Here is a 26,296-nt window from a genome sequence, read left to right on the forward strand (position 1 = left end):
ACTATAGGGTCTCTTGCTTACAAGAGCTGGAACTATTGGATGAATGAAGACAAACTGGTTTTAATCATCTCAAGGCTTACCAACAACGAATGAGTTGCAGCTACAATCACAAGGTCAAGCCTCACACATTTGAGGTAGGTGAATCAATTCTCAGAGAAAATCCTAAAAATCAACAAGATAGAGAGAAGAAGGGCAAGTTCGAACCAAATTGGCTTGGTCCTTACATCATTACAGCAACATATGGATCTGGTGCATATCATCTCTCAACTACAGAAGGTGAACCTTTGGAGGATCTTATCAATAGCATGCACCTTCATAGGTTCTACACATAGCTCTTCAGAGTATCCTAATTCAAAAATACAAAAAAAAAATTATAAAACAAAAAAATCGTTACTTGGTGAAAACCTGGCAAACAGGCGCCTTGTGACGCAAAAAACATTGAAAAATTGGAAAAAGCAAAGAGAAATAATTTCATCCAAAGGTGAAAACCACTTTGGTGGCGCCCTGGGCAAGTACCATGGTGAAAACTGGGTCACCAGCGCTATGCGTAGAGACATTGCTCCTCCCTCCTTCAGGATTCTCTTTCATCATTTCACTTTGCACACACTCACAACCTATTCGTTCATAATAAACTTACCCATTCCCATCATGGCTTGTTATTGATCTACCCAAGATTGGTTAGCCATTCATAATAAACATTCCTTTTCATCCCTTTCCATCCATAATAAATCAGATCCTATTTGTGGCTAAGGCAAAATCCTACGTCTAGTAATGGATGTGGAACTGAGAACATCACATGTTTCGAGGAGTATAGTTTCTTCCAGCTTTCTTCAGTCTATCCACGCACAATTCGCAATAAAGCAACATTTGCATCGCAGATCCGCAATAATGTTTCATCTTCTCCGCAATAAAGTATCAGTTTCATGGATTCAGTTAGTTTCAGATGAGACAACAAAAACAATGGGCTTCAACAAATCAAATCTTTCAACAGACTCAGACAACATTATGGTTCAGTGCTATCTATCCTTTCTGTGAAAGTAAACATTGTGACCACAATCAAATAAGACTTATACAAGTGACAAGAGACACTAAACTTGAGGACTACAGTGGATGTTGGTGTCGAGTCTTGGTTTTCTTTTGATTTCATCTTTTTTGGGGACATGTCTTTTAGCTTTTCCAGGATGTCCTTGACTAGAGATTCTATCTCCAGGATGTCTTTGACTAAAAAGGCGAGGATGGGGTATCGTCACCTATTTGTATTTTCTGTCTATGGATTGTCTCTTAGTAATGCTATGACTTGTCCAAGGATATGAGGACACTGTGAGTCTAGTATGAATTGGGGCATTCCTTGTTTGTGAGTGTCTTATCTCCATGCAAACAGGTACAATGACTTTCTGGGTCGAACATATGCCTCGATTGTCATAACCTATTTTGCCATAATAAAGCTCAATGATGATAATGCACAAGAAGCTCTTTCACTTTCATATCTTCTGTCTTCCATCCCCTTTTCTTGATTGACTTCCATCATCCTTCTCGAGTCCACGTAGCCTACTATCACATGACTGAGTATAATGACACACCAAAAATATTTGCATTTCATGTAGTTGCACCTGCATTACCACATATAAGCATTTCATACATACATATAGATATCACAATTGCATCACATCCTGCACACAACACCTGTTAGCACAATAATCATTTGCATTATCATATTCATCTACATTACATACATTCACATTTGCATCATGCATACACATATAAAACATAAAAGAACAAAAATATATCACATTGCATCATATACATATTTGCATCCATATCATAAGCATCACATAAGAATATCTCATCACATAGGTACACATGCATATAGCTGCTGCAAAGATGAATCATCTCATATATAGTCATAAAGTGTCATAATACAATGATGTCAAAATCATATGGCTACAATCACCCGCAGGTGTCTACAATACAAAAATGGTACAAAACTGATACATAGGGAGCCCTCTAAGGCTATGATGAACTCCCTCCCTCAGAGCCGCCTGGCCTTGGTGGAATCTAAGCCCCTGAAGGACCCACCCCAGGATCATCCCTCCTGTCTCCTCTATCTGGTGGTGGTGGAGAACCCATGACCCCACCACTCGATGTCTGTCTCCTCTGGCTCCCTCCTGTAGCTGTCGCTGTACGCGACGGTCTATGGAAGCTCCTCACCCGCTGATCTGCTGGCACTGCACCATAGTAGAGATCCCTCTAGTAGGATATCTCCTTTCCTGTCCATAGGACATAGGCATATCCGGCCCCTGTGTCCTCTGCTGCCTGCCTCCCAGCCCTCAGTGCTGTCTCAGCCTCTGTGTAGCACTAGATAGCCTGATCCCACTCTCGCTCAGTATCCCTGAGCCTGGTCCTGAGCCGATCCCTCTCCCTCTCCAGATCCTGAATCTCATCTGCCTAGCTCTAGCAGATCTCCCTCAGATCCAGCAGCTCAGCCTCCACTGGGTCAACCCCCTTTGCCTCTGCCCCTGCTTGTGGCTCCTCCTCTGCGGGTGCCTACCCCTGTACCTACCCCTATGCCTGTGCTGGTACCTATCTTTGTCCCTGTCCCTGTATCTACACCTACCTGGGACCCTGTGCTGTTGGCACCTGTAAAGGCAATCCACCGTGACCCCTCACCACCCGAGCCTGCCTCTCCTCTCCACCCTCCCTCCGAGGTGCAACTTGCCTCTCCCCAACTACTCCTCTCCTCCTCTATTGGCCTCGACCCCCCTCGCCTCTACCATCATCCTTATCACCCCCACCATCTCCCTCCAGTGCCTCTCCTGGATCTGTCAATTGGGGGAATGGATGCTCTGCCCAATATGCTGTATACTCAGCATCCATCTCGACATCCTCGATCTCAGGCCACATGTCCCAAGGTAGAGGTATCATGTCCACCAGCTGAGTCACTGCCTGATCATATGATAGTAGCGGCCCAAACTGTGCCTGATCTCTGATTGTGTGGGCATACATGCCTGATCCCCGGGGCATCCTCTGAATCTGGCCAAACTATCAGCCAATCCTGTCTACCAGCTGCCTCTCTAGCACATAGGGCATCCGCCCAATCAGGTACTTGCTCTGAAAGGTGTACGGTAGCTTGACTACGTCATCCTCCCATTGCTCGCAGCCCAGATATGGTCTCCATATGACCTCATCATTGTCATCAATCACTCGCTGCTAGTACTCTAGCCTGCCAATCCGCGGCTATGATGTGATCATATCGTACAAATGCACAAAGCTGTGTCCATGACCTCTGCCGCTGAAGTGTATCGGTCGGGTAACCGACAGATGCTCGTAGGCCCATACCTACAGCAATGTCACTCCGCAGCCCAATGCCACTGATCCATGATAAACAAACTGATGCAGCTCGTAATACAAGTGTGCCAGCACATACGGTCCCCAGGCATATCTGGTATGTTGTGTCATCAGCATCTCCAGTGCTCCCCCCCAGCCCACAGCCAATCCTCGTGTCACCCTATCCAAACATAGGAACCCACTGATAGCTCCTCTGATCACTGCCGATAATGCTAACCCTGTGGCTGTCATGGTGTCCCATGCCACATGTCCTACTCTCATCTCCAATCCAGGGTCCTGAAATACCAATCTCAATGCCTCCCTGTCTCCATCTCGATCGTATGGGATTATCTCCCCATCGATCGACACCCGCAAAATCCTGTATACATCCTCTAGGGTGACTGTCATCTCACCCATAGGCAAATGGAATGTGCACGTCTCAGAGTGCCATCTCTCAGCTAGCGCAGTCAGCAAACCCATGTTTGCCCGAAACTCAGGCACATACAGTACATGTCTCAGACCCATCTCATCGATAGTGGCTCTGTCCTCGGCTGTCAACTCAGGTCGCAACCTCTGAGTTGACGGGAATCTCTCCCATGACTCTAGCATCGGCAAATACTCCTGCAGTCAAACAACTCAATCATGTCAGTTATAGTGGCATTCACTGTTTATCACAAAATGCTACTTTCTATCTAAATGCATATGGTTATCTATCCTAGTGACACTCACTATTCATCACAAAGTGTTGCTTCTACCCTAGTGACAGTCACTGTTCATCACAAAGTGTTACTCACATTTGCACTCCTTGTTCATCACAAAGTGCTGCTCATATTTCAGTACTCCCTGGTCATCACAAAGTACTCTATCTTGGTACTCACTGTTCATCACAAAGTGCCTTGATCTATCCTAGTCTTCCTAGAGCACCTGCTTGAGTGTATCCTCTCAGCAGCTTATCCAATCGACAGCATATGTTCATCACAGAACTGCCGATTTGACCTAGAAGATGCAAATTCATACTTTTCAAACGCAAACGCGCTTACATGACATAAACGCACTCAGAGACTGTATAGACGCACCTGAACAACACAGACGCGCCTTCCTGACACAAACGTGCCTATGCTTTGCATAGACGCGCCTAGTTGACATAGACGTGCCTTCTTGGCACAAACGCGCCTGAACAGCACAGATGCAGCTGCATTTGACACAGACGCAGGTCCAGACATAGACGTGCTTGGCACAAACACAGACACGCCTTCTTGACCCAGACGTGCCTGGCACCAACACAGACGCGCTTGGATATTTTTTGACACTTTTTGGACCCTAGTCTAAGCGCATTTATTACCCTATTCGACATGCATTAATGACAAAATTAAATGCATCAAAGTACGAGGAGGTTTGGTGGTACTTACTAGCTCTCCTGCCTCTGCTGGCCTCTGAAATCGGCAAACGTGGTCGAATCTGTGAGTGAAAGCCATCGCTGCTGACTGCTCCTGCTCTATTTTCGCTCTGCAATATGCTCTTGTGGATGTGTGGATGACAATGAGGATGTATTTCCCCCGTGGTCTATCTTATAGACTACCCCTAGCCCTCGTCTCCTGAGTCAGTCTTCTTTATCCCATGACTTTGTCACTTTATCCGGTCAGTCCATTCTAGCCTCTCTTTCTTATCGAGAGATTGTCTGCATTCTTTTCAGACATTTTCATCCAATCTCTCGAGGGGGCATATCATTCACATTCTGGGGCAACTCTGTATCAGTTCATCTTATCTTCTTTGAAACAACGCGACAAGCCGCATTGTCTCAAAGAGGGGCAAAATGTAGACACCTAAAATTGTCATGTCTAATTAAATAAATATTTTATTTATTTAATTATCTAAGCTTAATTCTTCTATTAATTAAATAAATCTTTATTTATTTAATTAATTCATTTATCCTCTTCTAGCCTTATTTCTCATTTAAATAAATACATTTATTTATTTAAATTATCCTTTTCCTAAATTAAATAAATATCTTATTTATTTAATTGATCCCACTTCTTCTATTAATTAAATAAATCTTTATTTATTTAATTAATTCATTAGCCTTTTCTACCTATGACACATGTCATTCATCTCTTAATTCATACACTACCTGCACCTTTCATTATTTTATTATTTCTTTTACCTACCCTCTAATCATAGCCGACCTCCTTTTACACCTATCAATCTTATCCCTCCATTTCATATAGTGTCTTATATATAAGGAGATGCTTCCTTCATTATCAAACCCTAATGACCTAAGGAGTTAACTACTTGATCAATTGACTACACTACGATCCTACTTGCAACCACATTCCGTTCTTTGTTGAGCTCTTGTGCACATAAAATCTGAGAGCAAATATATCAAGCAAGATTAATGGAGATAGGAAGAATGGAGATCAAAACCCTATTGGACATGTGATGGTATAATCTTTGTGATTTCATTTGATTTACATTGTCTTAGGTAATCTTCATATGTTATGGTGTATCTTTGTTGATTGTTAGGCTAGGATTTTGTGGTTGAATTCATTTAGCGTTTCAATATTGTTATTATTGTTATCCATTTTCACCATATACAACTTGTAAGCATCTTTTTCCATTGTAGGCCAATAATAACCTATTCATAACAGTGTTTTTGCTAGGGTTGGTCTAGAACAATGTGCTCCACATATGCCGTCATGGACTTCTTTTAGGGTGATTTGTGCTTCTTCAACATTGATGCATCTGAGCAAGGTATCATCTACACTCTTTCTGTATAAAGTGTCAGCAATGATTGAATGTCTTGTTAATTGTCAGATGAGTGACTTTCTTTGATTTCGTGAAAGGTCAGAAGGTATATATTGATCATGAAGGTATGTATATATATCTTTGTACCATGGGGACTTAGGTCCTGTTATCATACATACATATTCAGTGGATGGTATTTCATAAGTTGGCACAATGAGTTGTTCCACTTGAAAAGCAAAGTGATTTCCATTGTTAGGTATATCCAAGAGAGATCCTATTTTTTTTATTAAGTAAAAACAAGTTTTAAAGGGACCAGAAACCCTATACAAGACAAGTTTTAGAAGGACCTGCAACCCAAACCGAAAGATAAACTTGAAAGACCACTCAAAGAAATAGAACACAAAAGAGATTTGGCCCAGCCAATCAAAAGAAGGGGAACAATATTAACCCCCACCAAAAACCAATAGGCTGCAAAAAACTAGTAGCCCTAACCCAACCAGGAAGGATCAAGAATTTGACCTACCCTTATGTGATCGAAGGGTCATATCAAAAGAGGACTAGGTCAATTTAGATTTTTTACTTTTAACAGTTTTCCATCCCTCCTCAACCCTAGCAGCAGCCTTTTGCCAAGAGGATGGGTCCAGAATAGAGGACCTCCCATCATCAAGAGGAATAGAGCCAACATCCAGAGAGGCAGAGATAATAGAAGATCCAACAACAACCTGAGTTGCGGGAGGGTCATCCATCAAAGAAGAAGATCCATCATTTTTCAAATGATCACTCAGGATGCCACCGTAGGCATCCACACATTCCTGAGGCAAGGCAACACTAGAAACAAGAGGCATACCCTCAGTCTGAGGAACCTGTGCCACCACCTGGGAGAAGCTTTTCTTTTTAACAAAATAGTGTTTAGAGGATGCACCTTTCCACCAAGAAGTAGATCTTTTTTTCTTTTTATCTGTTTCACACCTTGCAGCAACATGTCCATTCTGGAAGCACTTTCGACATCTAAAGGGGATACCTTCAAAGTCGAGTGGTTGGACCCAAGATCCCAAGGAAGATTCAATCTCTAACTCAGTTGGAAGCCCTTTAGAGACATCAATGTTAACCAAAATACGAGCATAAGTAGAATGATAAATTTGGTAAGATTCCTTATCAATCATTAAGAATTCACCTAAGGCCTCCCCCACTTCCTCTAGCAAAGAATCTGTCCAAAGAAAAAATTGTATGGTTTGAACCAAGGATGTAGGCTCTACAGGCAAGAAGCCCCACCATTTCTCCAAGGTTCTCCCCATGGACAAACATGCTCCATTGTCAACATGGTAGAGATGAACCCACGGGGTTTGAACCTAGGTTGTAGGTACTACAGGAAAGAAGCCCCACCATTTCACCAAAGGGTCATCCCCAAGAGAGATCCTATTGTTGCCATTGCATCAACTACCTTGTTTTGTGCTCTTGGTATTTATTCAGATGTTACATTGGTGAATTATTATTTGTATTCATCCACAAATTGTTTGTAGGGTGTTAGCATATCATGTTTTGTACTGTAATCATCACTAAATTGATTAATAACAAGTTGTGAGTCTCTGAAGACTTGTAGTTCCATTATATTCCATTGTAGTATAGTACATAGTCCTATCACCAGGGCTTCATATTCAACAATGTTATTGGTGCAAGGGAAGTTGATTCTGAATGATTTGGGAATGGAATATCCTTGAGGAGTAATGAATAGAATTCCTGCTCTTGCTCCATTATTTGTGTGAGATCCATCAAAGTATAGTTTCTAGTTTGTTTGTGTTGATAGTTCAAATATTGATTCATCTAGAAAATATACCACCATCAGATGACTGTCTTATAGGGGTACTTCTGCAAGTTGGTCTGCTGTGATTTGTCTTTTGATGGCTTTTCTATCGACATATTCAATATTTAATTCACTGAGTATCATGACCCACTTGGCAAGCCTTCTGGTTAATGTTTCTTTGTTCATCAAGTGCTTGAGTGGATCGAAGTGTGCAATGAGTTGGACTTTATGACTCAACATATAGTGTCTCATTTTTTGTGATGCAAAAACTAGTGTAAGACATGTTCTTTCTATTGGTGTGCACTTGAGTTCATATCCAATGAGTGTTCTACTGATGTAGTAGACAACTCTCTCTTTTCCTTATTGATCACTACATTTCCCACTTGCCCTTCTAATTTCTTCTAGAATCACTCTAATCCTTCATTAATTAGCCTAATTCTCCTCATCATGTCCAATCCATAAATTTGGGGAGTCACTTCCCCAAATTTGGAGAAAGTCTTCAAAATGCATTTAAGACCTTCTCCTTTCAACAAGGTAACTTGTTGAATACCCCCAAATTTGTAAGGATCTTACAAATTTGTCCCTTAGACCACTAGTGGTTTTCCCCTTGAAGCAAGTTAGCCTCCAAAGTCTTCAAAAGGCATTTAATGCCTCTTACAAGCCCACACCCCTAACCCATGATGGTTGTCCACTGGACCATCTTTTATCCTTGCACAAGAGTTTACCTTTTGGACAATAGCCTTCTTCCTTGGATAAAAGCATTATCCAATGATGTCACCCCTTGAAGCCTTCCCTAATGCTCATTTAGCATCTAATGCTTGCTTAGCCTCTCTCAAGCCATCTCAAGATGACATTTGTCAACTTGGGATTGGATTGAATCCCTCACATGTATTGATAACTTTCAATCCAAGCCCTTGTTGAGATTGCTCAATATCAACCATCCATTTCTCTATTTTCTCTATAAATAGAGCCCATTTCCTCATTCTCAGGATCCAATTTTTTATCCATCCACTTCTATTGCATCCAATCTATAGTCTAATTGTGTTGTGTAGGTTATAAAGGAGCTCAAACCCCATCACCAAGCATTTAGGCCATTTTAATTACATTATAGCTTAGTTTATTTATGCATGTTTAGAATATCTTGCTAGCTTAATTCATCTCATTTTCATAAGTATTCTCATATCTCATCCTCATATTAGCCTAATTAGTTCACTTAATCTTTCAATTTGGAACTCATTTCATATCTTCATCTTGCATCTTTATCCATCATCTCATCTTAGCTAGGATCTTAGTTGTAGTCATTTTGATCCTACAATCATCATTCATAACTCATTCTCTAGGTTGTCATCTTGAGGATAAAGTGTTATTCCAAGTGAGGGCTACCTTGAATCTTAGAGATCTTTAGAGATAGAGGAGCATGAGATTTCTTGGACTAACAAGTAGATTATTTTGCATTTTTGATCTCTTGATTTCACTAATGTAATGTCTCATGTGTGTGTGTGATTTGTGTTTTCTTGTAGGTGCAGGCATCCCCCACATTTTAACCACACAACAGGAGCAATAGTTTCCCGTGCATGGGTGGAACCAAGACTGGTGTGGACAAAAGATATTCTTTTAGTTTCTGGAATGCTTCTTGGCATTGTTATGTCCATTTGAATGTGACACCTTTCTTTAAAAGATGTTGAAATGGTTGGCACTTTTCTGCCAATTGGGTGATGAAGCGGCTTATGGATTGTAATTTGCCTTGCAAACTTTTGAGTTGCTTGAGTGTAGCAGGTGATGGCATGTCTAGAATGGCTTTTACTTTTTTTGGATCTATTTCAATGTCGCGATTGGATACAATGAATCCCAAGAGTTTGTTAGATGCTACTCTGAAAACACATTTTTTTGGATTGAGCCTTACGTTGTATTGCTCAAGTCTACCAAAGATTTTAGCCAATATATTTAAATGATCATCTCTTATGTTGGATTTTGCTAGCAAATCATCTACATAGTCTTCCATGATTGTGTGTATCATGTCATGGAATAAGGTGGTCATTGCCCTTTGATAAGTAGTGCCTGCATTTTTAAGGCCGAATGGTATCACATTCTAGCAATATGCTCCCCATGGACAAGTGAATATTGTCTTAGGTTGGTCCTCTTGTGCAATTCTAATTTGATTTTAACTAGAAAAAACCATCCATAGTGATAGCATTTCATTTCCAACTGTCAAGTTCACTAGTGGAAAGTCATCTTTTTGGGCAAGCCTTGTTGAGATCTCTAAAATTGGTGTAGATCCTGATACCTCTTGTATCCTTGGTTACTAGGACTAGATTTAAAATCCACTCAACATAGTCTATGGGTCTAATGAAACCCACTTTCAACAATTTTTGTAACTCAATCTTGACTAATAAAGTTATCTGAGGGTGCATCTTTCTGAATTTTTGTTTATATGGTTTGACTCCTCATAGTAATGGTAAATGATATAAGACCAATTCAAGATCTAACCCTGACATATCTTCATAAGACCATGTGAAATTGATGGGTCTTTTCTTAAAGAATTGGATAAACTTCTCTTTTTTTTTTGAATTCAGGGACTTTGCTAGGTGTATATTACGAACTTTTTCAGCATCACCAATGTTGATTTCTTCGGTTTCTTCTACTAATAATGCTAATTATTCTTTATCAATAGGAAGAGTGTCCATTTTATTATGAGAAATGTGTTATGATTCATTATAATTGTCCAAATTGGAAGAGGAGCTTGCTTCTCCAAAATATGCAATCCTGTCTAAATCTATTACAAAACCAGCTTTGTGATCATCATAAGGGAGTCTATCCTTTGCACCAAAGAATTCAGCTATGGCTTCATCATTTTGAAACCAATCTAATTGTGGCTTTTCTTTTTTCCCCTAGTCAATCAAATGTGGGTGTATAAGGGGTAAGCCATTGTTACCTTCTGTTGTAGAAGATTATGATAACATGCATACTTGGTTATCTGGATGACCTGATATATCCTCATCATTAATGCTTGTGGGTTTTCATCATGATCAGATAGGAATTCATAGTCATGAGAATATATCACACTTTTTATGTATGTTTCACTTTCTGAGACTGTGTCACTCATCTCCTCTTGTTCTTGTAGCTGAGTTTGATTAGTTGCCCTCCTTTGTATGGTGGATACGCTTCTTAAGCTCGGTATCATTCATTGTAGTCTCTCTTCATTTGACTCAAATGGAGGAGCCTAAGTTGTTTCCCTTGGTAAAATTATTGACAACAACCAAGGATTAGGCTCATTTGTTTGTGCTAAGTCTGTATCTGTTGCCATATTTGCTTGTTCAGATGTTTCCAGTATTGTATTGCTAGATGATTCTATGTTAATTTCTTGTAGAAGTTGCCTCATATCTTCACCATCTGATTCCATACTAGGAGATGTTGGTGTTCTCCTGCTTCTGTGAGATGAAGTAGGAAATACTTGTGTTGATAATTGATTCTGAGGTATGTATTATGAGGGTAACCTAGGCTTGTTCATTATATATAGTGTACGTTGCCTTGCCTCGGTTATCTTTGGTACATGTTTATATCTTAGCCCTTGATTCTTGGGGTTTTCATGTGGTAGAAAAATTTCTAATTTTCCTTGCTTTTGTAATCCCAATCATGTGGTACCATCATACCCATCTTTTTGTAGCATCTTGAAGTCGTTGTCATACTAGTCTAGAGGTAACTTGGGTATTGTCATGTTGTCTTCTTCTCTATATATCCAGTGATTAACATCTTCATTTAGGGTTCTTCTTGTAAGTCTCCCCATCTAATGAAAGAGCATGAATCTGAGTACTTCACTATCTCTTTTCCTTTATCTTTCTTTATTATTGTGCTATGTGGCTTCCCAAAAGACTTAGGTGAAAGGGATGATTATCTTCCATTCAAGGTACTTGAAATGGAATATTCCCCACAACCAACTTCCTTAATTTGTAAAGAAGATGTGGTAGGTGTATTTGTTTCTATTTATGTGACTGTCAACGATTCCATTTGTAGGTGAAGTGGAGCTACTTGATTGTTTGGTACTTGATTATTTGTGCTTGCCCTTAAATAATTGTAGTGTTGAAAAGGGTTTGGGTCACCATGAACACTGATCTCAATGCCATTGTATGGGAACTTCACACATTGGTGAAACTTTGATGGTACTACCTTCATGGTATGTATCCATGGGCGGCCTAATAGCATTGTACCCCAATTCTCTATCTAGGACTTGAAAGGTGATGTCTAGTGTAACTAGTCCTATTTGTACTGGAAAAGTCACTACACCCTTAGAAGGGTGTTCCTCGTCATCATAAGCTTTGATATTGACTCTCTTGGTAGAATCAATATAATATTCAGAATATCCTAAAGCTTTGATCAAATGTAATGTACATATGTTAAGGCCAACTCCACCATCTATAAGTACTCTTTGAACTTTCTTTCGGTCAATCAAAGATTCCAAGTGTAAGGGATCATTATGCATGGGTTAGTCTATAGGTACATCCTACTCAGTGAATGTGACCTTTGAAGATGTCAAGTTTCCAAACATATTGGACTGGGATGTGTTCTCATCAATATCTGTTAGAAATTAGGATATTAGGATACTAATCATTATAAACAAGATATAAAATAAATGAAATAAGAATCAAACATGCATAAATATAGACATTACACAAGATATACATGGGGAAAACCCTTTTGGGTAAAAAACTCCATAAAGCATCATTTTATTAAAACACTTACAAATATAGTCTATCATAAAATAGACTTGAACCTGAGGATACTCCTCCAATATTTCCACATGACCAATAATACCTCTTGTGCATAGTGATACAACTCACCATAAAGCTCCAAATTGACACACCTCTCAAATGAGAGAGAACCTCCTTAAATATAGGATGAAGGGTGACTTCACTAGTCACACCTTTTCAATAACCCCCACTCATAAATAATTAATAATCTAATAATTATTAGATTATAATTATTTCAAATGGGATATGCTTATGAAGCATATAATATATAAGGTTTTATAACCTTATATTAGAACATTATGTATAAATGTTATAAGGATGTGATCCCTAATAAAATTATGTTCTAACACTCCCCCTTAATGTTAATGGGGGATCACATGTCAATTTCCATAAAAGAAAAAATGAAGTACCCCAGTAACGTAGGTCTTCTTTGACAGTGATAAACAGGGACACAAATATATGCCAACATGAAGATCATGCATTCTGGACTACATGAAAGTCATCTTGTCATAATTTATAATCCCAGTGTTTTAAAAATGATGTTGTGAGGTCTTAAAAAATTATATTGGAGCCGCGGCCCCTTCAAATTAGACTCTCCCCAGGTTCATTATATAGTACTCGTAGGTCTTAATACAATTCTTTTACAAGTGGAAGATTTACAAGGAGAAGAATTTACAATATATTCGTAGGACTTAAAAATAAAAGATTTGGCCACTAGGTGGTGTCATTGACATGCACACTCCCCCTCAATGGCATCACCTAAGGCCAAGCATTATTTGAATTTGGAGCATATAATTCCTAAAGGTCTTATGCCTATTAGGTCTTAAATTTAGGATTTAGCCACTAGGTGGTGTCATGTACACCCCCCCTTAATGACATCACCTCAAAGCCAATCATTGCATAGACGATTTCAAAGTGATGGCTAAAATTACAATATATAGTATGTGCCCATGATCTTCAAAGTATCTTTATTATAGAATGATTTCACTTGAGTGAGGTGCCCATGATCTTCAAGGTGCCTTTATTATCAAATGCTTTTACTTGAGTGAGGTGCCCATGATCTTCAATGTTCATTTTGAAATTATATTCTCTAGAAGGAGTAAAGTAACTTCAAGTAAGATGGTACTTTTATATGTATACAAATGGAACTCTTCCATAAATCTTCAAGGCCATATCGATTCATCAGGAGCTAGTACATTCATATTTTCCCATTTGATTTAAAGACATATAGAAGATAGTTTTCTTATTAAAGTATCGCACCATCCATGTAATAGCACTTGGCATAACCTCACCATAGAAGAAACAATATAGTTAGTAACATAGTAATCAATTAAAATTTATTTTTGGTGCAAAGAAAGAACATAATAGTATGTTGGCATTATAACAAACAATAAGAGATTGTTGGCATTTCAATTAGGATATTGAGAAGGTTGTTGATAATTATGGATATAACTGATTAAGGATGTTTACTATCTTCACAATATTATTTTGTCATTGATGTCAAGAAATTGATTTTATGATTTAGTATGATGTTGCCATATCTTAAGAAGCATGTTTTGAAGAGAATTAAGATGTCAATAAAAGACACAGAAAGAATGTGATGAATAAGGGGAGGAATAAGTTATTCAATGGGAAACTATTACCGAGTTAGACAATGATGAGATCATGTTGTTTAGATTGTTTTGATATCCTACATATGCTATTGTTTGTAAGGTTAATACTATACTATGTTACCGAGTAAGGAACCTAGTCGATAAACCCTAAGGAACCTAGTCGGTAAACCTTAAGGTTATCGCTATCAATTAATAAAGGCGGAATGTCTATCGAGTGAAGTTTAGTATTTACCGAGTTGCAAATGAGTAATAATAGAATGCATTGGATGTATACATGAGTTATTTAATGATGGAAGCTGATGAGCTGGTTATGATTAAATGATTGATACAATGTGTATGAAGTTTGTTAAGTATCTATGGCAATGGAAGATCAATAGGAAGATCTACAACTCAGATTGAACCACAATACCCTAGCACAAGTTCCAAGAAATGTATGCAAGTTCCAAGGCAAGGTAAAACATTTTCAGATCAAAGGATACATTGAACCTGGTCAAGTTTGAAGATTTGATGGCTAAGATTGATCATGGGAAATGTGATCAAGGAGATTAAGCGATTAGCAAATTGTTTATAAATAAGGTACTGTTGATAAACAATGTATGCAGACAAGTGTAAGCACAAGGTTGCTACATAGTGATTATCGAGCACAGAAGCTTGAAGACCTATTTGAATAACAGAGTAAGGAGCCCAGCAGAGGGACAAGATAAGTCCTATGACTAGATTGAACAAATAAGAATCTACTTTAGCATTTTAGATGCAAAGTTGCAGACATACTCATTATTGTTGTTTTATTTATAAGTGACAGAAAATCTCTTAACCGAGTAGACTTAACAGTCTTATTTGTAAATCCTCTAGCAAGGTGACATTATGATTTCAAGTGTTTGAAACCCTTTAACAAGGTCACTTCTAACAAAGTGAAGATCCTAACAGATCTGAGGGAAATCCCTTAACCGGGTCACATCTAGCAATGTGCTTGTAATCTTTAACAGGATTTGCTTTTAACTAAGCATACTCTAGAAGAGTATATTTCTTAGTGGGTCCGAAATCCCATAGTGGTTTTTCCCTATTTGGGTGTCCATGTTAAATCTGGTGTTATGAGTGTTGTTATGATTATGTGTTCTTAAGTTTGCACGTTTTGCATTTTTGGTTACATATATCTGTTAAAGCTACCGAGGTTGAATCTATTGATTTCATGGAGGTTTAAGTTTGTGTGATTCACCCCCCCTCCCCCTGCTCTCATCTTGTTAGCTTGGCATCTGTACTTAACATTTAGTATCAGAAGTATCATAGTATGCATTTTCCATTTGCCAAAGATCATATAATATTCCTCATTAATTTAAAATATTGTCCAACAATTGGTAGCAAGGAGATCAACGTATATTTTCATGAGAATAAGCATGAATAATTAGTTGTCTTGTTTAAAATATAAAATATACATGCCATTGCATATAGTAATGATCCATAGAAAATTTTAGGCAATGGGTGAGCTATCCTTTCTAGGTTTTCTCCCCAGATAGTTTATAAGGGCGATAGCCACCCATTATAAATAGTGTGAAAAATAGATCAAATACAAATTAAAACAATAGATCTCTTTGATCTACAAAAAAATGCTAGTGATAAATTTTTAATTTACATATGAACTTTAATAGCCTTTATATTTCATAGATAAATATTTTATGCTCTATCTGTGGATAAATAGATGATCATTGTGATAGTTTGATAGTAGTTCATCAAATATACTACAAGTAGCAATATTCTCAGTATAATCCTCTGAAATATTATTGGGAGATAAATTATGATGTTTCTTCCCTTTGTCTCAGTTAGTGCACTAATGAGTCTTTTGTAATGCAACTTAGAACACTATTGTACCAATTAATTTGGAAGGAAAAACTTGAAAATAGTAATTGGCACTCGATGCACCAAACATATTATAGCATTATATGGAAGCATCAACACTATAAGTTATGAGGTGCTTCCTTCTTTGTTCATGTCTCGTCCACAAGTGATTTACAAGAAGATAGCATAAAAATGAAAAAGGGACATTATTATATCTACCCATACTAAATGACAATCAAAATTAATTGTAAAGTGCCTTTATATAGGGAATTATGAAGTATCAACACTTATAATGGATAATCTAGGAAAGTACAAGTCTACACCATCTCTTATAACATTGTGAAAGCAACACTCTTAACTCTTAAGGATATTCTTCATATATGCATGTATCTTCAATGATATGATTGACAACAACAAAAAAAATCTTACATTAATCATAGACAATGTATTTTTCTTACATTGACTATTTTTAATGATAAGATTATTTACATGTATGTTAAATGTGCAAGTTTGCTGGAGACCTTTAAAATATTTGACAACATAAAAGAATGAGACATCTCATATAACACATGGAATTCCTCATGAGATAATCACACCTTTTTTTTTAATACGTATGCACACTTTTCTTTCTTAAAATATTAAAATCAAATTAAACAATTTTATAATGGTGCATGGAAGGATGTAAAATTCAAATGTGAAGAAAATAAATTATGAAAATAATATCATGAGAATAGTGAGTTTCTTTGTGAGAGGTGCTTAATCAAAATTGTAGTTGCAACTGATGTTTTATTGATGAAAAAATAAACTTTGATGTGCCGTAAATAATCAACTCAAACCCTTTCTAAAATTGAAATGAATTGATAGCAAAAAATATCTTTAATTTTGATGGTTGCTGAAACTCATAGCTTGAGAACTAATTATGCTAAATAATCATTAAGATGCATTTGTTCAAACTTTTTGAGTATTCACTTGCTGGGAGTAAAAATAAAATGTAAATATATTTTATTGAATGCTATTTTATTGAGTATTCACTTGCTGGGAGTATTCACTTGATAAGGTGCATGTTATTTATATCTCAACAATGGCACAAATTTGTTATAATGTATGATACTCCTGGACATCACTAGTAGTAGATTGAATTTGAATTAGCGAAAATGGTCAGTACCTTGTATTTCTAATTATTTCACTATTATTGCTGAAGAATATTGTTAGAACATTGACAACTTTCATTGTTCAGTTTATATGTTTATTTCTATAATTCCGAGGAAGATTCACAATGACATAAATATCAACTTGAATCTGTTCTCCTTACCTCTATCATACAAATATGCGAGCTATGTGTTGGACTTAATCCTGTGAGCTAAGTGTTGGACATAATTCTGAGGAGTTAAAGAGCAAAATTTTTGGCAAGATTTCTCCAGGGTTCTTCCAGTATGCTAGCAGTCACTGTAGCATAGGAGCAATAAATGTTATTTTATTTTTGCATGAATAGAGGCATTAGAATGATGATGAAAACTGCCAATTATACCATTTTCTCTTTGCAAACTTATTTTGGTTTGAGTCTCACAATCTAACATAATGAGTGAGGCAATTAGTTGTTTATTATGATTCCACAGATGGGCATGCCAACCTACAGAGGCACAAGGTGTCCCACATCATATCTTGTTTCTCATCTCCTATAAATTCTATTTAGGAAGGTCAGTATTTATAAGTTGTATATCTATTTGTAGTTGTTAAGTATGGCCAGAAATAGTGCCTCATCAAGTTTGTGGAAGAGAAATTTGTGTAATATCAACAATGAGAATAGAGCATTTCATTTATTATCCAATTGATAGACTTCATATTAGGAAGTTGTGAGAATGGATCGTGACCAATACATGTAAGGATTGCAACTTATGCTTTTTATGATAACTAGTTCAATATTTATTGATCATTGTGGTTGGCCCATAAGTTCATAACAATGCACTATCAATATTAACGGATAGCACATCATTTAGATTTAGATTTTGTATAGGGTTTTGATCTATTAAAGAGAAGATACCTCTCAAAAATGTATAAAATCAATTGGTGAATTTCAAATGGTTGTGTTCATGTACTTGTTTTGAGATGGTGTAATTCATTTCATGAATTTTTTAATTGATTTAATTTCAAAAATCAATCAAGTTAATATCTTTTAGCAAGAGAAGAAGTTGCGGGATGGATTTTCCTAAGGTTATTTTAAAAAAAAAAAATTATCATGGAGATATAGTTAGATATTGTATTATTAAATTGTATATATGAACTTTAGATCCTCTTAATTTTAAATATAGTCTTGTTGGAAAGAATCATGATTAACTAATATCATTTAATTACCTAAGAAGGTGAAAAATGCATTCTAATCTTTCAAATGAATATGCACCTTTCACAAGTCTTAAATTTTTATGTTAAAATAATATGATGATACATGTAATTCAAAAAAGTAATTCAATTTTTTCTACATTATACAAGATGCTCATAAATTTTACATATTCAATATTTCCAAAATTGGAGGAAAGTAAAAAAAAATAAAAACTATTTGTCTATTATTCTAATAGAAAAACTTTCTATTTTTAAAAAAATATCACTCTTTACCTCTTGAAGTGCAATCCCAAATGCTAGCCTCTTTTTTTTTGGAAAAAGTGACCTTGTAATCATGCTACTCAACTAATGCAATATATGATACATCTCTTCCTAAAAAAATAGCAATAAACAATTATGTCACTTACTCAAATTTGTGGCATGGATTGTAGGAAATTTCATAAGGAGATTTTTCATCAATCTTGACATATTTTTTTAATATAACCTATAAAAATGATTAGTATACCCTAACTTGCTTTGATATCATGCTATAAATTAGGATATTAGGATACTAATCATTATAAACAAGATATAAAATAAATGAAATAAGAATCAAACATGCATAAATATAGACATTACACAAGATATACATGGGGAAAACCCTTTCGGGTAAAAAACCCCATAAAACATCACTTTCTTAAAACACTTACGGGTAAACATACAGAGTTGGGTCCCAATCCCGCGGAAGTCGGTGGGTTGGGAAATGAGCCCACTAGAAACGGGTGCCCGATTCTTACAAATCGGGCACCCGAAGAAATCGGGCACCTGTTTAGCTTCGGGTCCCTGAGCCAACAAAAAGTGAGCATCCGTTTAGCAACAGGTGCCCGAAGCTAAACAGATGCCCATTTATTTCAAATCGGGCACCCGATTTGAAAAAAATGGGCATCCGTTTTTTAAATTTTTTTTTTTTTTTTTTAACCATTTTCCCATCATTTTTACTATTTGGAAAATGGGTAGGCATTTCTGAGGAGCACGGGTACCCATTTTTTTCACCTCAGCTGACCCCCTAGACCATTTTTACCTCCTTCCAGGTATTTAGCTTTATTTTTTATATTCTATTTTATTTATTTTTATTGTTTTTCATAAAAAAATGTTAATGTATTGTTATTTTTTAATTTTTATGTTTTAAAGTTTGAAAATCATCTTTTATTTCATGTTTAAAATAGCTTTCAGTTTTCAAATATTGCAAAAAACATGAATAGTAAAAACCGTAGGAAAAAAACAAAAAACATGAATAGTATTTAAATCGTAGGAAAAAAACAAAAAACAAAAAACAAAAACGTAAATGAACAGTAAACATTAGACGCAAAAAACAGACAATAAACCCTGAACAGAAAAATGAATAAACATTAGACACAAAAAACAGACAGTAAACCCTGAACAGAAAAACGAACAATAAACATTAGACGCAAAAAACAGACAATAAACCCTGAATAGAAAAACGAACACTAAACCCTAAATAGAAAAAAACAAAAAAGTCCCAGGAGAAATTTGACTATCTTGGTTGATTAACCCTAAATTTGACTATCTTGGTTGCTTAACCCTAAACCCTAAATTAACCCTAAACCCTAAACCCTAAACCCTAAATTAAATGGTGCTTAGTGATCAATGTTTTTCCTAGCAGTGTTGTATCAAATGGAACATATATTTAGTTTTTGATTGGAGCTTTTAGAGTTAAATTTAGTTTTTTTTGGTTTTCAGTCTATCATAATCAGCAAAGGTATAATAGATCATCATTCATCTCAATGTCACTACAAAATTACAAATCACCATAAGGTGATCCAACACATCATGGGTCCAAAGCAACCACAAAACATATATCAAACTAAGAATCAATAATTACTCAGGGGCATACAATGCAACAAATGAAGCATCTAGAAAAAGATCAAAGTAAAACTGAAAGGTTTACATTCAAAATGTAAATGGCACAATCATACACACATGGCCAAATCCACATCAAGAATGAAGAATGCAAATGAGTAAAAGGGATTGGCATTAGAGGGGCATAGAATATAGTGAGGGAAATGTTGAGGAGCCCATGAATTTTATCCAGGTGACCTCTCAAGATTATGCACCATCATTGTGTCATAATGTGTCAAAAATATATTGGTTAAAGTATTGAACTAAGGCCTATACAAGTGTAACGTCGTAAATTGTACGCACTTGCTAAAGTGGTACAATTTCACACCTAGTTTAGCACCCGCCTTGGCGCATTTTGCATTTTGCATTGCATTTCCCCTTTAGCACTTAATTAATTAAATTAATTAGGTCTAGGGTTCTATTTTATCATCTCCCATATCATAAAGTTGGGCCCTTTTTATTAAAGTGTGCCCCTTTCATTTTATTCTTCCAATACATCATTTAATCTAAACCCTAATTATGCCTTCTTTTGAACTTGGGGGCTTGATTTTGGGGGTCAAAACATCTCGAAATCACCTGTAACTTCGGGATTCTCTCTAAAATCATCATATCCGACGGCCCTGAAAATTTGGTGAAAAGTTGTCGGGACCATGGCGCCCGGTGTGCACATGGTCCCAGACATTTTTCCCGAAATTTTAGGAGCACGATCCAATCATAAAATAAAGCTTAACCCCAAGAAATTGGCGGGATATTCAATCTCTAGGTCAGCCAAAAGTTGAAATTAAGACCTAGGGTTTCATATATAAGAGCTCTCTTTCTTCATTAGAAAGGGGAGGAATTTTGGTTTTCAAGGACCTTCTATGCAGCGAAAGAGCAGATCTTTGAAGACTTCAACAACATTTAACATCCATCCATCAAGCATTCATCAATTTCATCCATTTAGGGCTTTGAAGACATTGAAGAGCAATAAGGGATCACCGACTGAAGATTGGCTTGTACCCCTCCCTTGGGGGTTGGGTATGATTTCATGTTGTTTTCATGTCTTTGCATAAGCCTCATTATATCATTTGTATTCATGCTTTAGATCACTTTGCATCTTGATTTGGAGCATTTACATTATCATTTGCAAGCAATTAGGGTTTACTTTCTAGGTTGCTCTAGTTTGCTTACTTGCATTTTAGGATCTTGCACACACACAAGGTCTGCACACACACTACTTTTACAATACAACTTGGCTATTCGTGGAGGTGGAAATCACCAAAGCGGGGGTTTGACTAAGGCAAAACCCTATATAGCCACCCACCATACCCATTTCAGATATAAGTGCAGGTTTCGGGATTCGGACGACGCCGCAAGTTGCAGATCTGGGAGAAGCAGGCCGAGACAGCACTCCACACCAAGTTTCAGAGAAAAAGACCAGGACAGGGGCGTGGGGCGCCCTGGTCCTACCAGGACAGGGGCGCTGGGCGCCCTGGTCCTTCTGTCAGACAACAACTTTCAGCAACTTTCTGACAGCTTTTCAGGTTGCAAAAACAGCAGTTTCAGGAGCAGAATCAAGACAGTGGCGCCCGCGCCCCCGTCCCGAACATTTTCACTCATATTTTAACACCAGGTACGCATTTACATTCTTGTTTTGTCCTTGTGTTTACAGCTTTCCATTATTCAAGTTCAATTTTGCAATCTTGTTATTAGTTCATACTTGCACTTTGGGGTTAGGGATTGAACTTCCATCATTTTATCTATCATTTGCAACAAAGGAATAGAAATCCTAATAGGTAGCCCATGGCTCTCTCTTCCACAAAAAGGAGTAGCCAATTGTGTGATACCTCTAGGCTCTTTCATATTCCACAAATGTGTGATTGAAAGTGAGATTAGGGCATGTTTGCTTAGTGTCACTTTTTCCCCCACACATTTTGGTGAACCCGACGTGAATTCCAATCTTCTCTAATTCTGATTTATGTTTTTAAATTTGAGTGCTTATGCTATTTCAAAATCAAATTTGTATTTACAAGTTTTAATTTCTTGCAAGATTCAAAAATCTGGAGGAAATTTTTGCTAAAACCCTAATTTTTCAATTCAAAGTTGAACTTGTGGATAGCTTAATTGGGATCAATAACTTCAAATCTGATTTAGGAACTCATTTGAATCATAAATTTTATTTTCTAAATCTACATTCTAAGTTCTTGCATTGGTTAAAATTAAACATTTCCTTCTATTTTGCATGTGTTATCATTTGAAAGAGGAAAATTGATGTCATGATGCATTCATTTCATAGATGTGATAATGGGTTAGCTTCCCTTGTTTCAATTTTTCCTTCTGCTAAAGAACCTCCCCCCATCTATAACAACATTTTAGTGCCTAAAAGAGTTGCTTCCAATCCCTTTGAGACTCTCCCATGCTCTAAGGATGAAGACTTTAAGAGTGATCTTGACAATTCTCCTAAAATGTGCCCTTCCTATTTAGCTATCCTAGAGGAAGAGAATGATATCATAAACACCTTTCTTAATGTTACTTCACCTTCCCTACATGATGCTTCTCTAAGTGAAAAGGCATTGATGGACATTGACTTATTTTCTCCTAAAGTTGGTCCTTCCAATGGGGGCATGTTAGTGCAACAAGAGGTTATGAACACTTCTTTCAAAGATCTCCTTCCTAAGCATGAATCTTTGGAGAAATATGTTCATGTTCCTCCTAAAAAACACTCCCTTCATGAGGATCCTTTTGTGCAAGAAGATGACATGTTCCCTACATTCCCTAGTGATGGCATTTCATTTTCCAACAAAATTCCCACTAGAGATGATGAATTAATGATAAATGCTTACCCTTCTCCTAAATTTTGTCTTACCCCTAAGCATCCCTTAGAGAAAGAAGATGAAATAATAAGCAATTTCCTTAATTCTCTCTCCCCTAAAGATCATATTGAACATATTTTGAGGAAAGAGGATGAGTTTAACACATCTATTGATTCTCTCCCTCCTAAGGATGAGGAATTAATGAACAATGTTATCTCCTCTCCCGAAATTGACAATACTTCAAACATTCCTTTCAACAACCTCACCATTTGGGATGAACCATTAGAAGAAGGTGTAGATTATTCTCTACCCCATGAGAGAACCCTAGCCAAAGGGGATGAAATCAAGATTGAAAACTCCCTTGATAGTTTCTCACCTTCCTTGAACCTCAATCATTCTCCCTCTAAAAATAAAGCATCTCCCTCTCCTCAACTCGGTTCTACTCATAAGGATACCCTAGTTCAAAGCCAGATGGTTAGCATCTCTTTCAAAGATCTCCCTCTCAAAAGTGAGACTTTAGAGAGTAATGTTGATCCTTCTCCTAGAGAGTTTATTCCCTATGTAGATCCTTTGATGATAGAGGATGATATGACCTTTCCTAGTATTACTCTTCCTACTAGAACATCAATGCCTACCCCTTGTCTCTCTCCTAAAATTGATTTAATTCATGATGAGATTTTAGTGCAAGAGAAGACTATCAATAATTCTTCCAACACTTTTGTCCATTCCTCTAAACCATCCTCAATCAATTTGATACATGTAAATGAAACACCTAACAAACCTCTCTTCACTATCCAAGGTGCTTGTCCTTCTCAAAATTCTCAACCTTTAAACAAGCCTATCTTAGTGGTTCAAGGTGGTTATGCTAATGATTCTTTTTGCACTCCTAACAAACCTATTATTACTGTGCAAGGAGGTTATTCTACTAAGAGCCCTTATGAGTATGCTAAGCAACTGACTAGAGAGAGTTATCATGCAGTTGCCCATACTTATAATACTAGAAACAATAGGCAGCCTAATCCTCCTCCTGTTACTCCAACTTCACTTCCTCCTTCCCAACCAATTCTTCCGCAAGTTCCTCGTATTTCACAAATGCTTAGTAAGGACTATGATCTTATAGAACAACTTAAAACTACTCCTGCTAAGATATCCCTTTGGGATTTGATCCAAACTTCTTCCGCTCATCATGGAATGTTACAAGATGCCTTGAAAGATCTGAATGTTCCTCCACCTAATACATCTAGTAATATAGTGTCTTTGGTTAACTCTGTGATGAATCTTAAAGCTCAAATTGTGTTTACTCAAGATGAGTTGCCTACTAGCGAAATTCAACATCAATATGATCCCTTGATGATTGTGGTTATCATAAATGACACTGCTATAAGACGAACACTGGTAGATAATGGCTCTGGCCTTAATGTGTGTAGCATTAATCTATTGCATAACATGAATGTGGATACATCCCTTATTGAGCCTGACTCTCATCCCATTCGAGGCTTTGATAATGTGGCTAAGTCTTCATTAGGTATTATCACCTTACCCATCATAGTGGGACCTGTTACTTTGCCTACTCCTATCCATGTTATGTCGGGAAATCTAACATACAACTTGTTATTAGGGAGACCTTGGATTCACAGTATGCAAGCTGTCTCCTCTACATTGCATAGACAAGTTAAATTTATTTATAATAATAAGACATATACCTTGATAGGTGATACTAATCTTCAAGCTTGTTTGCAAACAACTACTTCCAAAGGGAGTTCTTCTAAGCCTTCCTCTTCTAGTGATGACTCGTTAAACAAGATACCTATGGATGAATCATCACCATCTGATAATCAAAATTCTTTGGATGAGTCTGAAGTTCCTGAAGAAGGTTCTTCTCAACTGGAATCTACACATGAAAAGGCTTTTGATCCTGAGAAGGTTCTTGCAGAAGATGATTGGGGATCTCTTGATTTCAATCCCACCTTTGTAGGTGAGTATAGGGTTCCTCCTAGAGAGCTTAAAGTTAAAAAGAAGGAAGAAACTAAAAATCAATCAGTATTACCTGAACCTATGAGCAATAATTTTGTGGCTACTTCTCAAACTTCTTCTCCTCACACCTCTAATTCTGAAGAATTTGATTCTTTGTCTTATGAAAAACCACCTTTTCTTTCTGAAATGACTAATCGTTATGGTCCTGGTTTTCATATTTTGGCTAAGAGTGGCTATAGTGGAAATGGTTGTGGCACAAATGAACAAGGAATTAAAGTTCCTTTAGAACATAACATGCATGAATATGCATTTGGACTTGGATATAATCTTTCTAAGCCCACCAAAGCATCTAAAAGACCATCTCTCAATGTGAATGCTATATTTAGTAGTGATGATGATCTCATTTCAACTAAATCATCTTCTACTTCTATCAACTCTCATTCCCCTCATAAGGAAATCTTGGCGATGAACAAATCTCTTTATGACTCCCCTAAAATTTCTAAATCCACTTATGAATCTTTATCTCCTATTCATCATAAAGTCCTTTCCTCCAGGGATAAGGCTCTAATAAATTACACTCATCCCTCTTCTAAGATTTATTGTGACTTTTCTTCTTCAATTTTTATCACTTTATACATGTTTTTGATCTCACTTATAGTTGAGCATTTAGCATGTCATATTCAAATACCTCATTCAATCTATCATTTCTTTAAATAACATTAATGGCTATTATGTTGCTCATCATTATGTGACATTGGTAGCTCATTTACTGGGGGCTCATTGTCATTCATGATGGTACAATTTCAAGTGCAATCATATTTTTGAAGCAACATAATAGCCTAATTTTTCTATGTTATCTCTTGTTCCTATGGAGTAATAATGTGGAAATATTGATCATCTTTTCTTTAGAATCCTCTTTTCCTAGATATGGGAGAAGATGTGTATTCTCTTTCTTATCCTACCCACTTCTTGTGAGGATCATTTTACATACACTAATGTCTTGCAATTTGCTTATGTCTAAATCTCTCCCTGGAAGATTGTGTAAGTCCTTCTCGTTGTCCTTATCCTTGGGAGGCAATGATCTTTCCTTATTTTTTTCTAAGGATCCACTTTTTCCTATTTCATGGATGGTGTGAACTTTATTACTTGATGTTATTCCTTGTATGCATTTGTGGTTGTTTGTTCAAGGATTCTCTCTTACAAGAGGTGTAAGTCCTTGACTACAACCTCTTTTGC

This window comes from Cryptomeria japonica, chromosome 10, assembly GCF_030272615.1.
Source record: "Cryptomeria japonica chromosome 10, Sugi_1.0, whole genome shotgun sequence".
Lineage (NCBI taxonomy): Eukaryota > Viridiplantae > Streptophyta > Pinopsida > Cupressales > Cupressaceae > Cryptomeria > Cryptomeria japonica.